The 10770-nt window shown below is 44.2% G+C and overlaps 1 pseudogene; it reads left to right on the forward strand.

Moving 5' to 3' along the window:
- Positions 1 to 6521: 6521 nt before the first annotated feature.
- LOC142448416 (ganglioside-induced differentiation-associated protein 2 pseudogene) lies at positions 6522 to 8530 on the forward strand (annotated as a pseudogene).
- Positions 8531 to 10770: the final 2240 nt, after the last annotated feature.

Genomic DNA, 10770 nt, shown 5'->3' on the forward strand with positions numbered 1-10770 from the left:
TTTTAAAATGAAAAGTTATTTTAAAAATATTTTTGAAAATTTCCACATTGCATTTTGAAATGTATGTGACATTATAAATTCAATACTACACACATGTAATTGATTTCAGATCAATACAGCTATACCAGGGTAAGTGAAAAAGTAGTGCTCTTAGGGCTCCAGCTTCTAGCCACTGAGGCTTAATCGAAACAAAGCCTGGTGAAAGGGATGAGGGGGGGCGGGTTGCGACCAGTTCTCTCTGTGACACACTTGTCGCCGTCTCGTTTAAACCCAAACCCACAGCCACTGAGTCCATCCTGACTCACGGCCACCCTACAGGACAGAGTAGCACTGTCCCTTTGAGTTTGTGAGAATACATTTTTATGGGACCAATCAGGTTCCTTTTTTCCCTGAGGAGTGGCTGGTGGGTGGGATCTGCTGGCCTTGTTAGCAGCCCTGTGCGTGACCCACTATACTACTGGGGCTCCTGTTAGTCTCATTAGGCACCGCAAAAAAAAAAAAAACCAAAAAAAACTTTTTGTGCCATGGGAAAATGCCATTTTGAGGTCAGGCCTAATAATCACAAAACTCAAGCAGACATCTTCCTGAATCATTGAAACTTTGCAACAAGTTTATGGAAATGCTGCCCCACACAGAACGACCTTTGTCAGATGGATCAAGTGTTCTAAGGGAAGTCGAGAAGATCTCACGTAGGAACCAGGAGGAAGCAGCCAAGCAGCCTCTGCTGATGCTGAAACGGTGGTTGAAGTCCAGAAACTGGTACCAGAAGACTTGACCATCACTAAGGATGCAAGGGCGACTGAAATTGGGATCTCCCGTCGCTTGGAACGGACAGTTTTAAGGAAACAGCTTGGTCTCAGCAAGCTTTGTGTTCCACAGGTGCCAAAAGCATCAGGTAGTGATTTGTGAGCATCACCTAGCCCAAAGAGTTGCTCTATCAGTCTTTAAGCACACTTGAAGCTAGTGAAGATGATTTTATGGAGTGAGGCCTAACCGGGGATGAGCTGTGGGTTTTCCAATAAGATCCAGGGAGCAGGGTCTGGTCCGAGCAGTACCTTCTGAGGGGATCTCCTGAGTCAGTGAGAGTCAAGGCAGAAAGGTCAGCTCAGAAGGTCATGGTGACTGTATAGGGTTCATATTAGCATGTTTCTCTCTAAAGCTATGATGATCACAGATACTTATTAGGAAAAGCTTTAAGAAACGTGAAGCCTGCATTGGGGAGAAAAAGGCCTGGAGTGTTTTGTTGCGAGATTCTGTCTCCACTCCCACCCAGACACCCCCACCCCCCACCCCGCATTACAATATTGTCTCTGCTTATTTTTTGAGAATAACAAGTGTTTCCCTATGAGAATTTTGTTGGGAGAGCTTGACTCATCCACCCTACAGCCTGTATCTTGCCCCTCCAGACTTCTGTTTGTCCTCAAAATTCAAAGATCCATACAAAGGAACAGGATTTGAGTCCTTCGAGGGTGTCCAGACTGATGATTGCGCAGGCGCACAGCACCATTGTTCAGGGAAGGGATAGGGAGTTGGAAACACTGCCCCCAGAGGTGTCTTAGGGTATGTGCTCACAAATTGACTTCACAGAGTGGTAAGTGACGAAAGCACTAGAGATTGCTTGATCCTCTAAGATCAGATATTTGGTTATTTACACTGAAGGCATTTTTTTCTAATGATGTAGTGATTATCTTTTGCCACAATCCTGCTTATTTCTTGGGGTAGATTGCTCTTAGTCTCCTAGGTCTGAGTGGCAGAAACAATAAGTGGGTGACTTTAATGAACAGAAATGAATCTTCTCATCATTCAAGACGGTCGAAGTCAGACAGGGCATGGGCTGTTCAGGAAGACTCTCTTATCTGTCAGCTCAGGGGAAATCCTTGTCTCAGCCCTGTAGCCAGGAATGACTCAGTCAGTTCCTGGCAGATTTCTCTTTTCCTGCTTGCTAATTTTCACATGTATGTAGGAGCCCCATTGACATTGTGGGTTAAGCATTGGGATGCTAACCCCAAGGTCAGCAGTTCGAAACCATCAGGTGCTCTATGAGAGAACTATGTGACTTTCTATTCTTTAAAGAATTATGATTTCAGACACCGACAGGGGTGGTTCTGCTCTGTCCTATAGGGCTCTATTCCTGACAGTAAGTCCTTAGTTTTAAGGTCTTTACCCCCGAAAGACTGCATTTGCATTTCAGCCTTAGCTTTCTTTCCTAAGGGGCAGGCTGGGAGTGGGTCAAGAGGGCTGTTGGTTCTATTGCTCCAAGCTGGCAGCCAATAGCCCCACTTCTATGCTGTGGGCGTCCTTGGGAGTCAGAGGACAAGCCTTAGGGGTGGACAGTTCTGCTCCATCTTTGTCTCTATCCACGAAGGGCTCTGGAACCTGGGGTTTCCACAGCTCCAGACCCCACTCTTTCCTTGGTGGGCCCACTTACACTGCCCTAGAGCTGGAGGGGGACTTTGGGGATGGATAAAGTCCATTGCCATCACCCATCTGTCAATTATTGTACTGTGGTTGGTTGTATGTTGCTATCATGCTGGGAGCGATGACACCACAACTTCAAAGTCAAATGAGGATGGGTCTAGTAATCTACATCCAACAATTAACCCCCCCCCAAAAAAAAACCTTATGGATGACAACAGAGCATTGCCTAATACACATTATCAGGAAGGATCAGTCTCTGGGAGAGAACATTGTGTTGGGTGAAGTAGGGGCCAAGGCGACCTTTGCTAAGATGCACAATAGCCAAACAGTGGACTTTAATATATTGCCAGGTGTGTTCCAGTCTGTTGTATATCAGGTCACCACAAGTTAAAGTTGAGATGTTGGTCTCTCTCCCTCTCTCCTTTAATCTAACCACCTGGTGAGCCAACCAAATATCTTAGTTTTTCACTCACTCATTCCCAAAATGGTTTAATGTAGAGGCGTTCTAAAGGGCTCTGATCTATTCTGATAGGACCAACTAGATGGACAGAAGTTTGATCAGAGTCAAGTTCATACCTTTGTGGGTCTAGACACTCGATTTTATCAGCTCAATGAGAGGTTAGGGAGGACTTATTCATTCTAGTGAAATCATAAGCTATTGATTTGTAAACCTGGAGCCCCAATATTATTTACATCAGGGGTAGGGGCCAGATGGGGTGGGATAACCAGTACAACCATTTGCTCACTAGCCCAGGGGGTACTGTCCATTCAAGACATCTGATTGAATTTCTTCTCCCGGCTCAGTAACATTCCTTTCTAGATAATGTTAAGATCCACTAGCTGCTCAGCAACCACAGGGGTGTTTACAAGTGTAAATCAGATCACGTCTCCTCTGGTTAAAATCCTGCAGGAGATTTTCAGCGTACTTAAAATAAAATGCCAACTCCTTTTAGTTGTTTTCAAAGATCTGCGTGGGTGAGCTGGCCCTGCTCCCTCTCTAGCTCTGTGCCCTTCCACTGTGCCTCTGACCCCCTTTGTTCCAGTCACACAGTCCTCCTGGCTGACCCTTCACAATCCCAGCTGTTCCAGCGACATACAGATGGGAAAAGTAGGTGAAGCAATGCAGTATAATAGAAAATAGAATTAGACTGAGTTATTGCCCAGGTTGAACCACTTACAGGTTAGTTTTTTTTTTTCATTTTTAATGTAGATTTTATTTTATTGGGAGCTCTTACAGCTCTTATCACAATCCATACATAGATCCATTTTGTCAAACACATCTTTACATATGTGTCATCATCTTTTTCAAAACATTTTCTTTCTACTTGAGCCCCTGGCATTAGCTCCTCATTTTACCCCTCCGTCCCCCATGCCCTTCGATAATTTATAAATTATTCTGTTTGCTTTTTTCATGTTTTACAGTGACTGCTGTATCATTTCACCCACTTTTCTGTCCCCCTGGGATGGGGGCCATACGTGGATTGTTGTGATCGGTTCCCCCTTACTTCTACCCTTACCCTTAGTATCGCTGCTCCCCTTATTGGTTCAGGATTCTCGGTGTTTTGAGCTCTTATCTGTACTAGTACACATGTTCTGGTCTAGTCAGATTAGTAAGATAGAATTGGGGTCATGGTAGTCGGGCGGTGGGGAGTGGGGGAGGGGAGAAGCATTAAAGAAGAGGAAAGTTGTGTTTTTCATCAGTGCTATACTGCACCCTGACTGATGCTTCTCTTTCTTGTGGCCCTTCTGACAGCGGATGTCCAATTAACTACCGATGGACTTTGGGTCTCTACTCTGCGCTCCCCCTCATTCCCATTAATATGTTTTTTGTTTCTTTTGTTGTGGGTCTTTGATGCCGGAGACCTGATCCCATCAACACTTCATGATCACAGTGTGGTGTGCTTCTTACAAGCTTTGTTGCTTCTCAGCTAGATGGGTGCTTGTTTATCCTCAAGCTTTTAAGACCCATTGATGCTATACCTTTTGATAGCTGGGCACCATCAGCTTTCTTCACCACATTTGCTTATGCACATGTTTGTCTTCAGTGATCATGCCAGGGAAGGTGAACATCACAGTGTGCCGTGTTAGTAGAAAACATTGTTCTTGCATTGAGGGAGTACACGAGTGGAGGCCCAATGCCATCTCCAGCTGAATTTCTATCACCAAGACCACACTTTCCACCTGTTACTCTTTTCTCTGGTTCCAACTTTTGCATTCCAGCTGCTAGTAATTATCAATGCACTCTTGATCAATTTCTGACTGAAATCATCAATAGAATTCTTCAATTGCATCCTCACTAGTCTTGTTATTGGTGCATACATTTGAATAATAGTTGTATTGATTAGATTTCCTTGATGGTAGAGAGATAAGAGAATTGTACTTCATGATTGATTTAGCAATGTTCTTTTGTCAAAAGTGAATACCACTCCATTCCTGTTTTTTTTTCTTCACTAAAATTTATTAGTTATTGGGGGCTCTTACAGCTCTTAAAACACTCCATACATAACTGTGTCAAGCATATTTGTACATATGTTGCCATCATCATTTACAAAACATTTTCTATTTGATCTCTTGGTATAAGCTCCTTTCCCCCCTCCCTCCCCCATCTTTCCACCGTCATGAATCCTTGATCAATTGTATATTGTTAGTATTATTTCATATCTTACACTGTCCATTGTCTCCCTTCACCCACATTTCTGTTATTCATCTACTTTTTTGGGGGGGTGGGGTATATATATTTCAATCTTGTGATAGGTTCCCCCTTTCTTTCCATAATCCCTCCCCTACTGCCCCCCTCACCTCATGATATCGCTGTTCCCACTACTGTTCCTAAAGGGTTTATCTGTCCTGAATTCCATGTGACCGGAGCTCTCATCTGTACCAATGCGTGTTCTCTGGTCTAACCAGATTTGTAAGATAGAACTGGGTCATGGTTGGGGGTGGGTGGGGTGGGTGGGGAAGCATTCAGGAACTGGAGGAATGATGTACGATTTGTCAATGCTATACTACACCTTGGTTGAATCATTCCTTCCTCATAACCTTTCTTGGGGAATATCCAATTGTCTACAGATGTGCTTTGGGTCTCCATTCCAATGCCCCTCTATCACTTCAGTATAGTTGTTTGTTTGGATATTTTGATACTTGATGCCTGATCCTGTCACACTTCATGATCACACAGGCTTGCTTTATTGCTGGCATAGAAAATCATATGCTTAGCTAATTAAAAATGTCTGATACAATTGCGCTGGATCTGACCCCACCATACCGAGGCAAAACACTAAGGGCTTGTAACAGAGCAGCAAGGGGAACAGAGCAATGGAGCCCCAAAAGAATACCAAAAATAGTCTTTGGGGTCAGGGTGTGGCACCCCATCAGACCCTACTGGAAAACACTCCCAAGGGTAAACAAACAGACCCTTAACTATTTACAGGCTTTTCTCTTTTTTCGTTATTTTTTGTTGTTGTTTTGTTTTCTTATGTTGCTTTGTTTTGCTCTGTCTTTTTTGTGCATATTGTTATCTCTGTAGGTCTGTCTAGATAAGATAAGATAAGATAGATAAAATCTGGAGGAGAGAACAACAGGACCATGGTTCCAGGGGACATGGGAGAGGGAGAGGTTGGGGAAAGGAAGTGGGTGTTAACAACCCCAGGCATAAGGGAACAACTAATGATCCAAAATTGGTGCCAAGGAAGGTGTAGGAGGCCTGGCAGGGCTTGATCAAGGACAATGTAACTGAGAGGAATTACTGAAACCCAAATGAAGGCTGAGCATGATAGTGGGATAAGAGGAAAGTAAAAGGAAAGAGGAGAGAACTAGGAGGCAAAGAACATTCATCAAGCTCTAGATCTGTGTGCACATATTTATAGGTTTAGTATTAAGGTAGCAGATGGACATTGGGTCTCCACTCAAGTACTCCCTCAATGTAAGAATACTTTGTTCTATTAAACTGGCATTCCATGATGCTCACCTTCCCGACACAATGACTGAAGACAAAGCGGGTGCATAAGCAAATGTGGTGAAGAAAGCTGATGGTGCCCGGCTATCAAAAGATATAGCATCGGAAGCCGGTGTTCCGCAGACTTGCGGCTTTGCTGCCAGTCACTCCCGGCTCTGTTCGTCGACTCCGACTTTGCACGGCCAGCCGCTGCTCTGGCAGGGCTTGCCCGGGATGCCGCTTGGCCGCCGTCCACCCAGAGCGTGAGCCCCTCCGCCTGCTGCCCGATGGGAAGGCCGGAGTGCTTCTCCAGTGAGGATTGAGTAGCTGAGGAATTGGAAGCAGACCGCTGGCATTTCCAGTCCATGGATCCCTTGGGCGCACCTTCCCAGTTTGTGGATGTGGACACACTACTACGTTGGGGACACTCACCTGAAGATGAACTAAATTCCTCTGACGGTGCTGCTGAAAGATTACAGAAAGACGTTATTAGATCCCCTTTCCCTTATAATAAGGATATCAATGGAAAAGTCATTCTTTGGAAAGGGGATGTGGCAATACTAAACTGTACAGCCATTGTGAATACCAGCAATGAGAGCCTCACTGATAAAAATCCTGTGTCAGAAGGTATCTTCATGCTCGCAGGGCCTGATTTGCAGGCGGACCTCCAGAAACTTAAAAGGTTGCCGGACAGGTGAAGCAAAGCTGACCAAAGGATTTAATCTCGCTGCCCGGTTCATCATCCACACAGTGGGCCCCAAGTACAAGAGCCGCTACTGCACAACTGCCGAGAGTTCCCTCTACAGCTGCTACCGAAACATACTCCAGTTGGCAAAAGAGCAGTCGATGTCTTCTGTTGGATTTTGTGTCATCAACTCTGCAAAACGCGGATACCCTTTAGAGGATGCCACGCACATCGCACTTCGCACTGTAAGGAGATTTCTGGAGATTCATGGCGAGACCATTGAAAAAGTAATATTTGCTGTCTCTGAACTTGAAGAGGCTACCTACGAAAGGCTGCTACCTCTGTATTTTCCAAGGTCGTTGGAGGAGGAGAGCCAGTCATTGCCATACCTGCCTGCGGATATTGGAAATTCCGAAGGGGAGCCTGTAGTACCTGAACGGCAGATTAGGATAAGTGAAAAGCCCGGTGCTCCCGAGGATGACCAGGAAGAAGAGGAAGGCCTGGGAGTCGACCTCTCCTTCATTGGCTCTCATGCATTCGCTCGAGTGGAAGGAGATATTGATAAGCAAAGAAGATTGATCCTCCAGGACAGTTATCAGAGGCAGCCCTACAGAAGCAGCATCAGAGAAATTATAATCACTGGTTATGTCAAGCAAGATCTGAGGATCTGTCTGATATTGCTTCTCTAAAAGCCTTATACCAAACAGGTGTTGATAACAGTGGCCGCACCGTGATGGTGGTCGTTGGAAGAAACATCCCTGTGACGTTAATAGATATGGACAAGGCTCTCTTGTATTTCATCCATGTAATGGATCACATCACTGTGAAGGAATACATATTAGTGCATTTTCACACACTGACCAGCGAATACAATCACCTAGACTCCGATTTCCTGAAGAAACTCTATGATGTTGTGGATGTCAAGTATAAAAGGAATTTAAAGGCTGTATATTTTGTTCATCCAACATTTCGTTCAAAGGTGTCAACATGGTTTTTCACCACCTTTTCTGTCTCAGGACTGAAGGACAAAATCCACCATGTGGACAGCCTCCACCAGCTGTTTGCTGCCATCGCTCCAGAGCAGATCGACTTTCCTCCTTTTGTCCTGGAATACGATGCTAGGGAAAACGGACCATACTACACCTCGTATCCCCCGTCACCAGATTTCTGACCGCCGTCTTTCAGTGCTGCTGGTTGCCAGGAATGCCACTTTCTCCACGACTCGCTACCTACTGAAGTGATGTTCATTTTTGCTGTACAGATTCAGAGAGTCTTTTTTCCTCACCTCTCTGGTATTTTTTTATTGACTGTATATTTTCTGGCACATAAGCAATCTCAAAATGGTAGACCACTCAGAACTGCACAATTATTTTTAATTTGTATATTTGTACCAAATGGAAATGTTCATTTTTAGAGAGTTAACAGAAATCGGGGGGCAACTTTTGAGTATCTTCCATTTCCTGAGAAGACCCTGGATTCTCCATTAGACCAGCCCCCAGCGTCCTTCGTGTCAGCTCCTTCACATTGCATGCTGCTTTCATGGACTGAAGTCTTTCCTCTCCTCAGAAGCTGTAGACCCATGGGTGCTGGCCAGATGCACTGTGGGTTTCAGACCGCTTGCACTTACACACATAGCTTGGTTGTCCTGGGACCAAGAATGTGAAAATGTATCTGACTGATCAAAGCAAACAAACAAAAAGTTACCAAAAAAAAAAAAAAGATATAGCATCTATAGCATCTGGGGTCTTAAAGGCTTGAAGATAAACAAGCTGCCATCTAGCTGAGAATCAATAAAGCCCACATGGAAGAAGCACACCAGCCTGTGTGATCATGAGGTGCCTGCTGATATGATCAGGTATCAGGCATCAAAGAACGAAAAATCATATCATTGTGAATGAGGGGGACTACAGATTGGGGACCCAAAGCCCATTTTTAGGAAACTGGTCATCCCCTTACAGAAAGGTCTTGGGGAGAAGTTGAACCAGTCAGGGCGCAATGTAACAATGATGAAACATACAACTTTCCTCTAATTCTTTAATGCTTCCTCCTCCCACCCCCCACTATCATGATCCCAATTGTACCTTACAAATTTTTTCTAGACCAGAGCGTGTACACTGGTACCGATAGGAACTGGAAATACAGTGAATCCAGGAATGATAAACCCCTCAGGCCCAGTGGTGAGCGTGGCAATACCAAGAGGGTGGAGTGAAGGTCGGGTAGAAAGGGGGAACCGACCACAAGGATCTACATATAACCCCCTCCTGGAGGATGGACAACAGAAAAGTGGGTGAAGGGAGATATCAGAAAGTGTAAGGCATGAAAAAATAATTTATAAATTATCAAGGGTTCATGGGGGGGGAAGGGGTGGAGGAAAAAATGAGGAGCTGATACCAAGGGCTCAGGTAGAAAGCAAATGTTTTGAGAATTATGATGGCAACAAATGTACAAATGTGCTTGACAAAATGGATGGATGTGTGGATTGTGATAAGAGTTGTACAAGCCCCCAATAAAATGATTAAAGAAATGGCCGATACAAGTCGATTTCAGCTAACTAACATCTAGGATATCTATCTTTATGTAGTCCATTTCATTTTTGATCACTTCCAATTTTCCTAGATTCATACTTTGCAAATTACAAGTTCCTATCATTAGCAGATTTTTGCAGCTGTTTCTGCTTACCTTGAGCTGTGCCCCACAAACAAAGGCAGATCCTGACAGCTCCATCCCCACAGGCTTTACCGGACTGAGGTCACCACTGTCTATTCTACTCTGAGAAATCACCTCTTCCTCAGTCACATTTCGAGTGACCTCAGACGCGAGGGGCCCATTCTTCGGCATTAGCTCTGACAATTTTCTGCTTCCATTCACTAGACCTTCAGTACCTGACAATGTTTCGAAGCTATAGTTTTCAGGGGCTCCTTTCTCCAAGCGAGCAGCCTTTTCCATCTCTGTTATCTGTTCTTAGTCTGGAAGCTCCTCGGAAACCTGTTCACATTGGGTGCACCTGCTGGCTTTTGAAGTACCAGTGACAGCTTTCAAATGTAGTGAGGTTAAAACATCACACCTTATTATGTGATCCCTCTTTTGACTAATTTTAAATTTGTCCTACTTTTTTAATATTTTCTACGTCCTTTTTGATTGGGATTTTTCTCTGGTTACTGTGGTTAGTTTTTGGTTCTGTTTGTTTGATGATATGTTTTCTCTTTATGAAGTCCAGGATAGGCCCATCTACAGAGACAGTAACTGGATGAATGGTTGCCTGGCACAGCAGGGGAGGTTGGAGAACAGTGGGAGCCAACAACAACGAGTACAAAAAAGAAGAAAATGTCCCAAAGTTTATTGTGGCCTTGATTGTACAACTCTTCTTGATATGATCAAGCCATTAAACTATATGATATGTGGGTTATGTGCCAATAAAACTTTTTTTAGGTCAGCTAGCTCAAGAGCTGATTTTTTTTATTGGCCTTTTAAGCAAGATTGAAGCTAAAAAGTAGGATTTTATGGAATGAATCATAAAAGAGAGGAGCCTTAGATTCACCAAAATGACCAGAAAGCAAAGTCCAATCAGAGCAGTGGCTGAGGACATCTCATGTGCCAGAGGTCATCTCATAAAGCTATGGAGACACACATGGGGACTCCAGAGGAGTCATCTTGATAGATTTCCTTGAAGGACACAGGACCATCATGGATTATGAAGAGCATGTCAAGAAAAGGGCAACTTGTCAGAGGGAAA

The sequence above is a fragment of the Tenrec ecaudatus genome, chromosome 5 (assembly GCF_050624435.1).
Source record: "Tenrec ecaudatus isolate mTenEca1 chromosome 5, mTenEca1.hap1, whole genome shotgun sequence".
Classification (NCBI taxonomy): domain Eukaryota; kingdom Metazoa; phylum Chordata; class Mammalia; order Afrosoricida; family Tenrecidae; genus Tenrec; species Tenrec ecaudatus.